Genomic DNA, 12,601 nt, shown 5'->3' on the forward strand with positions numbered 1-12,601 from the left:
AGAGTGATCAGCTGCACCTCAGGAATCACTCTTACAGCCACAAATTCTGTCACTGGGGTGACATTTCAGGACCCTCCCAAGTGCCTGTGCTGGGGACAGGAGTGAGACCCCAGGAAATGCTACTCCTCTGGTTCTTTGTCAGTGGGAAGCCTGAGTTTGTACCTGATGCCCAGCAGATTTTCCTGTCGTGGCTCAGTTTAATTTGTTTGGTTCTAAATATCAGCAAAAGATAGAGTTGAGGGGAAAAAAAATTTTAAAAATTGTGTTCCTGACGTAAAGCACTGCCTGGGTGGGGCTGCCAGGTGATCCCACACTCAGACACTCATCCGAGGCTGAAAAGCAGTGCTGCACTGCAGGGTCTGCATTTCCTCCCAAACCCTCACAGCAACACCAGCACCCAAAATCAATCCAGTTCCCTCTGCTGATACTTTCTGAAGGAGCAGCATGCATAGATCATGCTGAGAGAGAGGCTGCTTTTCTTTAGCCTGCTGATCTCATTATAAGCAAATACGAGGGCAATCTAATTTTATCAGCCACAAAACAAAGAGCGTGTTTAAATTTTAACATCCAGCCAAAACCTCTTCTGCTTATAATTTGAGTTTAAACTTATACAGCATGTTCATTACCATAAACAATCTGCAAAATGGCCAGAAAACAAACTCCCCCCTTGTAATCTGCCGTCAGAAAACCACAAAGAAATAAACATTGGCATCTAGGCTTTGCTTTCGCTTTGCTCTCAAGGCTTTGGAAAGACCAGCTAAGAAGTCTTCCTTCCAAATAAACTGAAGGTTTTAAACAAACCAAAGAATGCTTCCAGATGTTTTTCTTTCAAGCATACCTTAATAAATGACCCTGAATAAAGAAAACTTCAAGGTAGATAGATAGTGTCTTGGAGGATAATGAATTAGGGAAGGGCTCTAAGTATTACAAAATTATACTCATGTTTCATCTCAATTGATTTTGTCCACCTAATCAGTAAAATCAACAACAACAATTTGACTTTCTTCTTTGTGAAAGGGAACAAAATACTATTTTAAAATATGAGATAATTTCAATTTAATAAATACTACATGTGCAGATAATGGGATTTCCATGAAAAATTCAAAGAGCATTGCTCTTCGTCATTAAATTCAAGTTAATCAGCATATTCTGCTGCAGATTCAATTAAAAACCAATATTCTAAATTTATTACTCAGTTGTAAATATCAATTTGGTTTCCAAGCAAAACAATATGAATCTGCAGTAAACAGCTCAATCATTCTGGAAGTTGTCTAAACACCAACCCCAATAGCAACAGAGAAAATAAACAAGAGAAAAGCCACAACAGCAACTTCTCCAAAATCCAGAATACAGGGTACAACATATCGTACCTTAACAAACCAAGAGAATTGGCAAAAAGTGGTGATACCCAACAGGAACAAAGACTGCAATTTCGTTATCAAGCGTTACAAATTATTGTTTTAAACAGATGTTCATTTTGAATGCCATATGGGAGATGGGAAGGGTCTGTCAAAGCAGAGTCCTGATGGAAATCTCCTAATCAAACGTGACAGAAAACCAAATCCACAGATCGACAGCCAGGAACTGCAGATGCCTCATTTCCTTTGGAAAACCAACCTGAAAGGAAGGGCTCACTAGCAACAACCACAACATCACTTCCAGAGGTGGTGGCAGCACCCACAAACCCCAGCACAGCAATATTTGATGGGAAAACAATGAATCCAGAGAGCACAACCCCTGGAGAAGGCATGGGGATGGATCCAAGAGGAGCATCTGCCTCCCCTCCCCGTGTGACTGCCTTCACTCCTACAGGGTGTCCTGCCTGCTCAGGAGAGGAGCCCCAACAGCTCCTGGGGCAGTGAGCGACCTCCCTGGCATGGAGGGAAAAGGACAGAAGCACAAGGATGGGCATGGAATGAAGGCAGGCTGGTAAAACCTGGTCAGCTTAGGCCTGGCTTTCCAAACCCAAGCCCAACAGCTGCTCTGGAACTCTGCCATGGGGAACAGCCAGGTTTGGCCAAGCTGGAGAGAGCAGGAGCTGAGGGAACATTGGAGAAAGCAGGGACTGAGGGAAGGCTGGAGAAAGCAGGAGCTGAGGGAATGTTGGAGAGAGCAGGAGCTGAGGAAAAGCTGGAGAAAGCAGGAGCTGAGGGAACACTGAGCTCCACAGCCTGAGGAGACCCTCAGGACCATCGGGAATGTCACTTCCAGGTCTGAAAGGTGCCCTAAGTAGTTACAGACTCCACTTTAATGCTTCCCTCTCCTCTCCCATAAGTTCCAGTTCGTTATTTTCATATTTTCTGTTTGGCATATAGAAACAGGATAAGATCAAGTTTGAACTAAATTTCTCCATGACTATAAAAGTATATTTGATTAAACAGATGTCAGCAAAATTTTATGGAGTGAAAATTGAGTAACAGATGGTGAGGTCTGTGGAGTTCAAAGAGGCTGTATTTTATTAAATAGGAAATTTGAGGAAAAGAATTATTTTCCTGGAAATATTGATGCAGTGTTTAGGCAAATATAAAAGCATTCTTACTTGATAGAAAACAGTAAGTTTGAAAAAAACTTAAAATAGATATATTCATATCATGAACCTCACTCAGACCATTAAAAGAGGGGATTTTATTCCAATTTCTTTTTACTGACTACAGCACATCAAGGTTCTCAAAGAAAAATAATGGAGAAGGAAAAAAACCCAGCTACCAAACCAAAAACAACAATGACCTTGATTAAGCATCCCGAGCAAAATACATCCTTTGTATGATACACAAATATTGTGAAAACAAGTTTAGAAGTACAAGACCATGGGATTACAAACAGTTATACCAAACTTACATTATGAGCATTAAACAAAATTGCAAATAATGGCTTATGTGCTGTGGGAAATGAGACAGAAGGATTATAACTCCTGGCTGCCATTAATGTACCACCCCTATTCCAGCTTTACTGCTTGGAATGGTAGAAGAACATTGCCACCAGTGGAACATAGACAGAGAGTCAATGAAATGAAAAGAACATCATAAATGTAATTATTATTGCACAAAGTGATTTCTCTCCCTATTCCTATGGCTCTCAAGTCTTTTCTTCAAGCTGATATTTTATTACATCATTGGGGAAAAAAAATTCAAAGGGCAGAAGTAGTTTCAAATTCATGACCAGGCTCCTTCTGCATCAAAGAGAAAGCTACAGTACCCTGTGGAATAGCAGTCAGGGAGCTGCCTCAGATGTCCAGGGGGAAGAACTGGAGAAATCCAATAGTTCCAGAGCACTCAGCCATGCTGAGAGCTGCCTGTTGTCCAAAGCAGCCTTGTGTTGGATCACAGGCAGGAGACCCCTCTGATTCCCCCACAGGGAGGAATTCTGAGGAGGAGATAATTGGAGCTTTCTGAGCTGACAGAGCCTCTCTGACCTGCAAGAGGCACCAGCCCCTGTGGCCAGGCCTGCACCAGCACAGCCCAACTCCATCAGAGAGCTCTGCTCCTCCCAAAAACCTGCTGGGAGCAGCTTAGCTCTGATCTCACCCAGCAGAGCTCAGGGCTTGGTGCTCCCGTGGATCAGAGCTGGAAGTGCTGATGCCACCAGGAGTGGAACCATCACAAACACATAACAGACCTGTCTGAGCTCGTGTGTTCACTTCTCAGAGACATTTGCCACCAGGTGTTTGGCTGTGCTCTCAGGGCTCCTGATGTGTGCAGCCCCAGAGCTGTGGGAGCTGCTCCGCGCTCACAGTGGGAAATGCTGCTGCTGCTTTTTCACAGAGTGGGGCAGTGAACTGAGCTCCCCCAGACTGTGAATGCACAAACAGAGCTTTCAGCACACCAGTATTTATGGGTTATTAACTAAGATCATGTCTTATTAGTGGGTTTAAGCCTTGATACCAACACCACAAGAAACATTTTCCCATACAGACTGTATTTTAGGAGAGAAACAGTCAGATAATGTTTGACAGACTGATAAAAGAATCAACTAATTCAAGCCTCCACAAAGCAAAATACCCTCCTTGAGATTGCACTTCAGGGTTTTGAACAAGAAGGAGCTCTTCAGGAGCAATGCTTAGCTTTACAACCCATCCATCCTTCCTCCCTCTCTATTGATCCATTGATCAGTCACATCCAGGTATCTGGGCTGCTTCACGGGCTCCAAATAAACACATGAGATTGTTCCTGGCTTTATATCACTACCAGAGTAATTTAGATCATGTTTAGCACAGCCCTGCAGCCTTCCCAAGGAAGAACTGATGGGATTCAAGCACGTTGCAAGCACATATATGTTGTCTGAACTATCTTCACATGCTTTTAGACCTAGAAATCCTGTATTTAAATTAGCAGAAAAAGGAACTGTTGGAGGTGGGTGTTAATTACTCCTATTTACAGGCTTTTTAGCAGTTTCCCATATTGGTTAAAACAGAAGCTGTATCTTATTTTCAGTGATTCAAAAATCAAGGCAAGAGACAGAAATTCATCAGAAAAATCAGAGACTACATTTCCAGAGATATAAAAGAAAATACAGCTTACACATCTCAGGCATCAGCCTTTAGATCTATCCTTTATCTTCCCAAGGCAAACATGATGATCAATCTATAAAAAAATCCTGAAATAGTCACCAAAAAACTTCCTCTTAATCTTCAGCTGTTCAAGCATTCTGCAGTTTTCAAAAGAACTCTTAAGCACAAGACATTCTGGGGTTTGAAGTATTCAGTGTTAAGGGCATGAAAAATATCACTCAAAATGTTTAAAAGGGATTTCAAAGCTTGACCCAAGTTGATAACCCTGGTTAAGATTTTCATTTCTGGATATTTAAGATAAAATGGCTGAGGACTTAGAGAGAGGAGAAACCAGTTTTACAGCAGCATTTTAAGTTGTGATAAGATTCCTAAATATAAATGCCCAAAGCTGATGTGCCAGAATGTTCATTGGGTATTCTTTAAAGGAAGGCACAAGGAATAATCTTAAACCTATATTTAACCTCTACACAAGAGGCAGTTCAGCATTCAGGGAGATCTGAAGGAAGGTCTTGTTCTCATCAGATCATCTTTCTTCAGCTTTGGAAGAAGAAGTGCTAATTTCCATCCTTCCCCATTTCCTGACGTGCTTTAGGACTCATTGTGGATGTGGGAAAAGAAATTATTTGACCTCTTGAATAGAAGGAGAAGGGAAGTGGGAGGGTCATGTCTGGAGAGAGATCTCTGCCCCCTATTCCATGCCAACCTTCTGGGGCCTCAGGGAAATTTCTCAGGGCCAAATCTGGCAGCTACCAGAGAGGTTCATTGTGAAATGAATGAGGAAAAGTACTCTTGGGATAATCTTATGGAACCCTCTTTATATTCCTACAGTGAAAGGCAGGAAAAGTCCATATAAAAATACAAAATCCTTTACAAATGGAGTCAGAAAAACAAAAAAAAATTGTGTCAATATGCATAATGCTCCCCAAACTGGAGGAACTCAATTAGAATAAAAACAACTTGTTAGAATCATCATTCTAAGGTGCTTTTACATATCTTTAACATAATTGTTACCATACTGCAGCCAGAAGTTCCTGAGGATTGATTGACCCCTTTCACAAGTTACTGTTTAGATAAAATCTCATGCCCAGTGTTGGTGCTTTTCTGTTGGTGTTTTCAGAGAGAATGCTGAACACTTTTTTAAAAATTATTTTGTTGACAGGAGGCTGCTCTGTGCCTTGGGAATGCCAGTGGATCCCTGAGTGGTGCCACCTTACTGACACAGGGGTGACAAGGACACAGGGAGGGAAGGGTCTCCCCAAGCACAGCCTTGCACTCAGTGTCCTCTTTAATGCAAGCTGAAAGCAAACTGCTCCAGCTGATAACCAAAAAATAGAAACCAAACTGTTAAGGCCTGTCTGATTAATTGCTCTACTTAGCTAATTTGATAAGCCCTCCATCAGTTTTCCATGCCTCCTTCATTGGCTTGATCTACTCTGTAAATTAATCTAATTATGAACACCTGCAATCCAAAGCCCATCTCTGCAGAAGTTCAACAACTCTTATTTATACTCAGTATTTCTTTAAAGGTCAGTTGTGAGCCCCATCCTGCCACAAGAAGCCAAGGAAAGGGCACAGCAAGGGGAATATGCAGTAGAGGAACCACTCTGCCTCAGCAATGCTTTATTCCCTCCGTATTCAGCAACATAAACTGCATTTTACAAGAAAAATTTAGTAACAATTTACAGCAGAGAAAAGATGACAAACAAGTCAAAGTCATCACAGTCCCCACAACGATCAGATCAGCCACACACCAGGAGGGGAATGACAACCAATTCAGGGTGCCATGGGATCCCCAAAGAAACCAGGGACTGCACAAGGAAAGGGCCAACTGCAACCAGATAAAATGATTTCAAAAAGTTCAGCATCACCTAGAGTGAATATATGTCAGATAATAAAAGATTAACTGTGTGTTTATGGTGTAGATGTGTGGCTTATCCTTGATTCCCTGAAAAGCCATTTCTGTTTGCACCAGTTCTTCATACCCTTCCAATAGAATCCAAGCACAAAACTTGGGCTGCAGTATTTTCAAAAGTATGGACTGGCAACTGATTTAAAACCAACTGTATTGATAGTTTTAATTGATGTCTCTGATTGCTACTTTATCCTCATTCATTATTGTGAATATAAATTAGAAACAAAAGGAAGCCCCAAGCAGTTTTATCTGGCTATAAAGATTTCTTGCCACTGGATTTGCAATTCCTTTTCACAAATTATTTTGTGGGCAGAATTTTTAATACCCTGTTTTAATCATAATTTTCTCCTGTTCAACATCATTACAGAAAGATTGAACATCATAAAATGTTTTTTTCCATCAAAATCAGAAAAAGTTATAGTTCAATTCATCTGGGGATTTGTGCTAGCCTTGATAAAATGTATTTTTAAAAGGCAAACAATAACACTGTCAGACTTGCCTGACTCAAAAGCAATTTACATTAGTAAAATTTAACTGTAAGCCCTTGAGATGCCAATAGTTTATTGTATTTGTTGTAAAAAATATTTTAGCCAGGCAATGCCAAGCTTGGGGCCTTCTGCAGTAACTGTGGCAAGGAAAATGAGGAAGTTGTGCTTCAGAGAACATCTGCAGAGTTTGCAGGGGATCCCTGCTAGATGGATCCCAAAACGAAGGATACTCCTAACCTACCTCAAAATACTGGTCCAATATTTTAAATATGAGGAAGTTATTGATGGAGCCATTAAGTGTCTCTCTGGGGCTCCCAAATTAGTTAAATTCAGAGTCAGTGCTAGATCCTCACAGCCTTTCCAAAGCTCCAGCAAGCACCCGCAGAACTCTTCCAAATATCACCATGGACAGCACAATGTGGGGAAAAAGTCATGCATTACACAGAAAAGCTGCTAGAATGTCAGAAAAGTATAGAAAACTACACCAAAAAGAAAATTAAAAAAAGGAAAATGTTGGCATTAAAAGCCCTGACAGATGTTAAGCTTTCGTTCTTGCATCATCTCCCTTTGCAGAGCACTGAGTAATTAAATGTGATGAGTTGCAATGTATTTGCAAGGGGTAGTGTGCACCAGCCAGCCTGCCTCTAAGTTTGTTATCAAAGCCTCAAGAATTCATCAAGGCTATTAGAACATAAATTGTACTAAATTAAGGAAGCAGAGGCTGAGAAACTGAATGCCAAGACCACAAGAACTAGATAACAGAGGACTGTGAGACACCTGGACTGTAACCAATCATATACTCTGAGAAATACAGGCAGAAAATGAGTAAAAAAGACAAAAGCAGTAATCAAAAAGTGTGTACTTAGTACTTTGTAGAATCTATAAATATGTGTATAATGTAAACAATAAACAACTTCTACTTAATCACATTAGTCAGCTATTCAAAAACCCTAAATTTCCCACACTAGTGATGTGCAGCTGAGCAAGGGCTTGTCCTTGCCACGATCCCAAAGCTGCCCAGAGCCCCTCACCAGGGAAAAGGATTCCCCTGGGAGCTGGGGATGGTTCCTGACACCCCAATGGATGTCCCAGGATGGAACATGCCCTCCAGGCAGCCACAGCACATGGATGGCTCCCAGAAACACCAGGAAGCTCAGCTGAACGTGGCCACTGATTACCCCAACAGCTTCCTGAGGCAGATCCCAATGGAGGACTCAGCTGAGGTGAACTGGGGAAGAAGATTAAAAATCCTAAAAATCCATGTCCCTTAAAGCCTTGGCCATGCCTCTGCCATTCCCAATCCCATCAGCAAGGGAAAGCTGTTTATTAACTTCTGCTCTCAGAGGTGGAGGTCACCAAGCAGCTCAAACATCCTGAGGCATATGTAAGGGAGAACTTAGGAGGTAAAAAAAAAATTTAATTGAGAAAAAAAAGAAAAAAAAAGAACACTGGAGCCACATAAAGATTACCTAGTTCCAGTTAAAAGCATGAGGGAAAATAATCAATTTAAAAATATGTATCAGTAAACCCAGAAACACAGAAGGTGTTTGCTACTTAACCCCTCAAAAAAAGGTAAAAAAAATAAAGCAGAGCACAGTAGGAAACCATTTGATAAATGTGAGGCCTAATCCCAAAAGCTGGTTTCTTTTCATATCATTATAAAAGGGGCAATTTGCTAATATTTGGAGGAGAAGGGAACGAGAAGGAACATGTGCTGCTGAGGAGCAGCACAGGGGCTTCTTTTGCCTCTACAAAATGAGTTTATGAAATATATTTAACTGAGTTATTTTAAGAAGTGCCAAAAAGTTGGCAGCCACAGAGAATTCCTTAGCATAGCTAAAGAGCCTGAGGGTTTGGAACCAGGACAAAATGGGATTCACTGGACCCAGGCTGGGCCTGTTGTGTCGCTGTTTGCAGATCTCCTCATGGAGAGGAGATCTGCAGGAATTCTGATTCCTGACAGGAATTCTGATGTCACCGATTACTTGAAACTACAAAACTGGCCCCATCCTGCCTAATCTGCAATTTTGACCATGACCACTGGAACTTTGATGCCATTATCAGATCCTTCACAGGTTCTTAAAACTCATTTTGCACCGGATGTTGTAGAAAACTGGAGATTTGTCATTAATTCAGCAAAAAACCAAAGACTAAACTCATTTCCATGTATTTATGGTGATTTCAAATGATTGGTTGCTAAAATAACATGATCCCCCTTTGATATAATAATCCCTGGAATGACAACATGGACAACAGGAGGAGATCAGGCTCACCATGAACATAGCGCTCCAGGCGAGGAGATCTTTGTGTCACAGCATGCAAGACCTGATAAAAACAAAGAAAAAAAAAACAGTTTATGTTTTGGAAATTTAAATAATAATCATTATAATGAATGTGAAATCAAAGAGAAAGGCAGTTCAATCATTGAAAAGCAGCTGGTTTCATTTAAATCCAAATGCGTTTATTGCACAATTAATAAAATTAAGCTCATCTCTTTTGTGTTACTCCATAACAGAAAATTTAAAAGTGACTCTTAAAAAATGAAGTCTAACACACCTTCAAAAAATAAAATATTACACGCCTTCCAATAGAACTTAAGCGTTTAATATTGCCTAATTCCAGGAAAATCCAACTAACAATGCACACAAAAGCTATCATGCTTGCTGCCACTTATAATTCTTTTATAGTAGCATTCAGGTCTACAAGTATTCGGCAAAACTGATAACCTCAATTTTTCTCAGAATCAAATATCTTGAGGGGAAAATGTTTAGTAAATAAAATACAAGCATGAATCAGGGCACATGAAAGTTTTCCTCCCTTCCTGCTGGAGATGAAAACAAACATCCCTTCCAAGAATTACATCAGGACAAACTCGCAGGTGTCACAAATCTAATGCCAGGACGAAATTTTCAACAAAGAATCTATTTCAATCCCTTCTGGGGGTGATTTCACGTCAGCAGAGACAGAATCCTGTGTGCAGCACATTTGTCAAGACACAACTTGCCAAGCAATCAGTTCAGCAGAGCCCCTCACGCTGCCTGGGGAATGTCTCCCTCCCAAACCAGCAGATTGATGCAGGAACACAGCAGTGCCAGCCCTCCCAGAGCTCCAGGACACAGGGATTCAACAGCAATTTCTCTCCCAACCCCTCAAAGCGCTTCAGAGCATCAGAGGGATGCATAAACAGAATGGACCTCATGCTATTAAGAGCCAGAAAGGAATTCCCGGAGTCTCTGGGTTCTGCTGTGCAACTGCTCAGCCAGAAATTAAAAGGACAACACGACTTATCTGGGAGCCAAAGCTGACTTAGGGAGGTGGCACATCATGAATTAAATTGAAATCTGGCCAAAAAAAAACCCAAACCAAGCCTAACCCACTTGATTGAAGTGCCATGTAAGCACTACAAGTGATAAAAATACCCCTCTGCCATCCTAAGCTGACAGAAGTGCTTGCAGGAGTTCCAAGGCAAACATCTTGTTCCACCACCTGGGCTACCAACATCTCTTCAGCACATTTGTCCCAGAGACTCCCCGTTGTGGGAATACATGAAAACAGCTAAAAACCAGAGCTCTCTCACTCTGAATTGCACACACAATGCTGGAGCTGAGCAAACAGCAAGTCCATCTTGTCCAGGAGCTGGCAATGCAATCCCTCTACTGGATACCAGTCCCAAAAATCAGCAGGTGACTCCAGGAGTCAAACAGCAAACAAGGAGACCCAGCAGGGGGAAATACCCAAATACCCAAAGGCTTTGGAGTACAGCAAGTCAGAACATCTCTGCCAGAGGGGATGGAAATGGTACAAAGTTGATTAAATGAGTGAGGAGGGGACTCCCAGCAGGACTGCATGCAGGCAGGGATGGGAACACTTGGCTCTGTCCTGGCTAAATCCAGTTCCAACTCCTACCCTTGGAGGCCTAAGCTGTAAAAACTGCTTGTGCCCAGCAGCACAGGTGTGTCCTTAAACCTCCTGCTCCCCTTTGCCCCAGCAGTAAAGTTGTCCCACTTCTGTGAGATTGATTTTGTGTATAAATTCAGAGGATAACATAAAAGCGCTCGAACACTGCGGTGATAAATTAAAATAAATGTCTCATTGGTATTCTCAATATATTTCTCTGACTCTGTAAAGATTCAACATTTTCAGCCTGGGAAGGATAACAAAACCAGAGTCCAGGAGTAATCAATGCTACTTTTAAAATGCATTTTTACTTTAATCAGGGATTACTTAAACCCCAGCCAGATCAATATTTATTTATTCTTTTATCTGGCTTTCCCCGAGTTTTAGAAAATTATAGTTGTCAAAGGTACTGCCTATTGCTGTAAAATTCCCTGTGAAGGAGTTTGATGTAAGAAAGCCAGTCACTCATGAAAAAAAATTAAAGTCATACAAAATTTATAGTTAAATAAAAACCTTTGTGCTTCATTCATTTCCCTAAATAGCTTAAACCCTTACTGGAGCAGAAATTCAGTGTGCCTGCAAATCAGTCATTTGCTGCAGCTGCCTAAAAATATGAATAACCATAAAGAAATGGATAATCAAAGAATTTGCTAGAAAGAAAAGGATCTTAGTGATTTTTAAGACTGGTTTTGATGAGGGAAAGGTTTCACCTTCCCAAAGTGAAGATGGAATTACAACAAAGATATGCAACAAAATGATAATAAAATAGATGAGTTCCCATTTCTCCAATATCCAGAAATCTGGAAGAGTCACATAGGTGGCAATGGTGGGTTCCTTATCAACAAACCCATTTCCTATGAAAAGGAAAATAGATTCTCTTTGGGGTACAAGGGCATGGGGGAAACTTGATTAAGTATTAAAAGAAACTTCTAAAAGGGGAGGGAAACAAAAGGATCATTTCTCTGTCTGTCAGTCAGCTCTGGGACGCTCAGCTGCTACCAAACATCCTGAGAACTTTTTATTTACTTTAAAAACAAATTCACAGACACATTTCTTTATATCTGGGGCTGCTGGAGTGGCTTACAAGGTAAGGCAGAGCATTTCCAGCCTCTCCAGCCCAGAGCTACAGCCCTGCCAGGTGTTTTCACACAACCAGAACCCAAAGTGAGACAAAAACAGAACTACAACAGCTCCAAGTTGAATCTGATGGAGATTGTTTGCTTCATTTTTTAAGTGCTGATGACCAAGGTCTAGCAAATATTTTATCATCTCTTGAGAATCCACATGTAATGCTGCAGTCAAACATTTTAAGTCAATTTTGTGCTGCTGAAATGGGATCATTTCCCCAGGATTCTGTGGCAATTAGGAGCAGCACTCAGTAGGGTTATTTTTAGCAAGTGCACCTCATTCACACATTTCACAGTGCTGCTCAGGGATCACTGATCTATATGCATGACTGCAGTGATAAAATCTGGCAACACTCTTTAATAACTGTTTAAACTGTTCTAGGCGTGTTTCGAGCAACGTGCAATTATTCCAACACCTAAAAAGAGCTTTTCCACTTGCAGGATTTTCCACTACTCAGTATGTGCACCCTTGCAGTCGGATAGTTAAGATTTTCCATTATTTCCTTTATTTGATTTGCACCTTTTCAGCCAGTGGACAAAGAAGGTGTCCCTGCACATGGAAGGGGGCTGCAACTGGATGGTCTTAAAGGTCCCTTCCAACCCAAACTATTCTGCTCACAAAAGACACCTAAGATGGGATTTGCAAAGGCTGGAAGGAGAAATTCTTATC

The 12,601-nt window shown here is 41.1% G+C and overlaps 1 protein-coding gene across 1 annotated transcript in view; it reads right to left on the reverse strand.

Annotated features, from left to right (window-relative positions):
• The window catches only part of ATP2B2 (ATPase plasma membrane Ca2+ transporting 2), a 305,210-nt gene extending 295,999 nt beyond the window's left edge, over positions 1 to 9,211 (reverse strand). The window contains exon 1 of the mRNA XM_031064301.1: positions 9,181 to 9,211. The gene's annotated coding sequence lies outside the window, so the exon portion shown is untranslated. The remainder of the gene's footprint in view (positions 1 to 9,180) is intronic.
• Positions 9,212 to 12,601: the final 3,390 nt, after the last annotated feature.

Source organism: Geospiza fortis, unplaced genomic scaffold, assembly GCF_000277835.1.
Source record: "Geospiza fortis unplaced genomic scaffold, GeoFor_1.0 scaffold897, whole genome shotgun sequence".
NCBI classification, from domain to species: Eukaryota; Metazoa; Chordata; class Aves; order Passeriformes; family Thraupidae; genus Geospiza; species Geospiza fortis.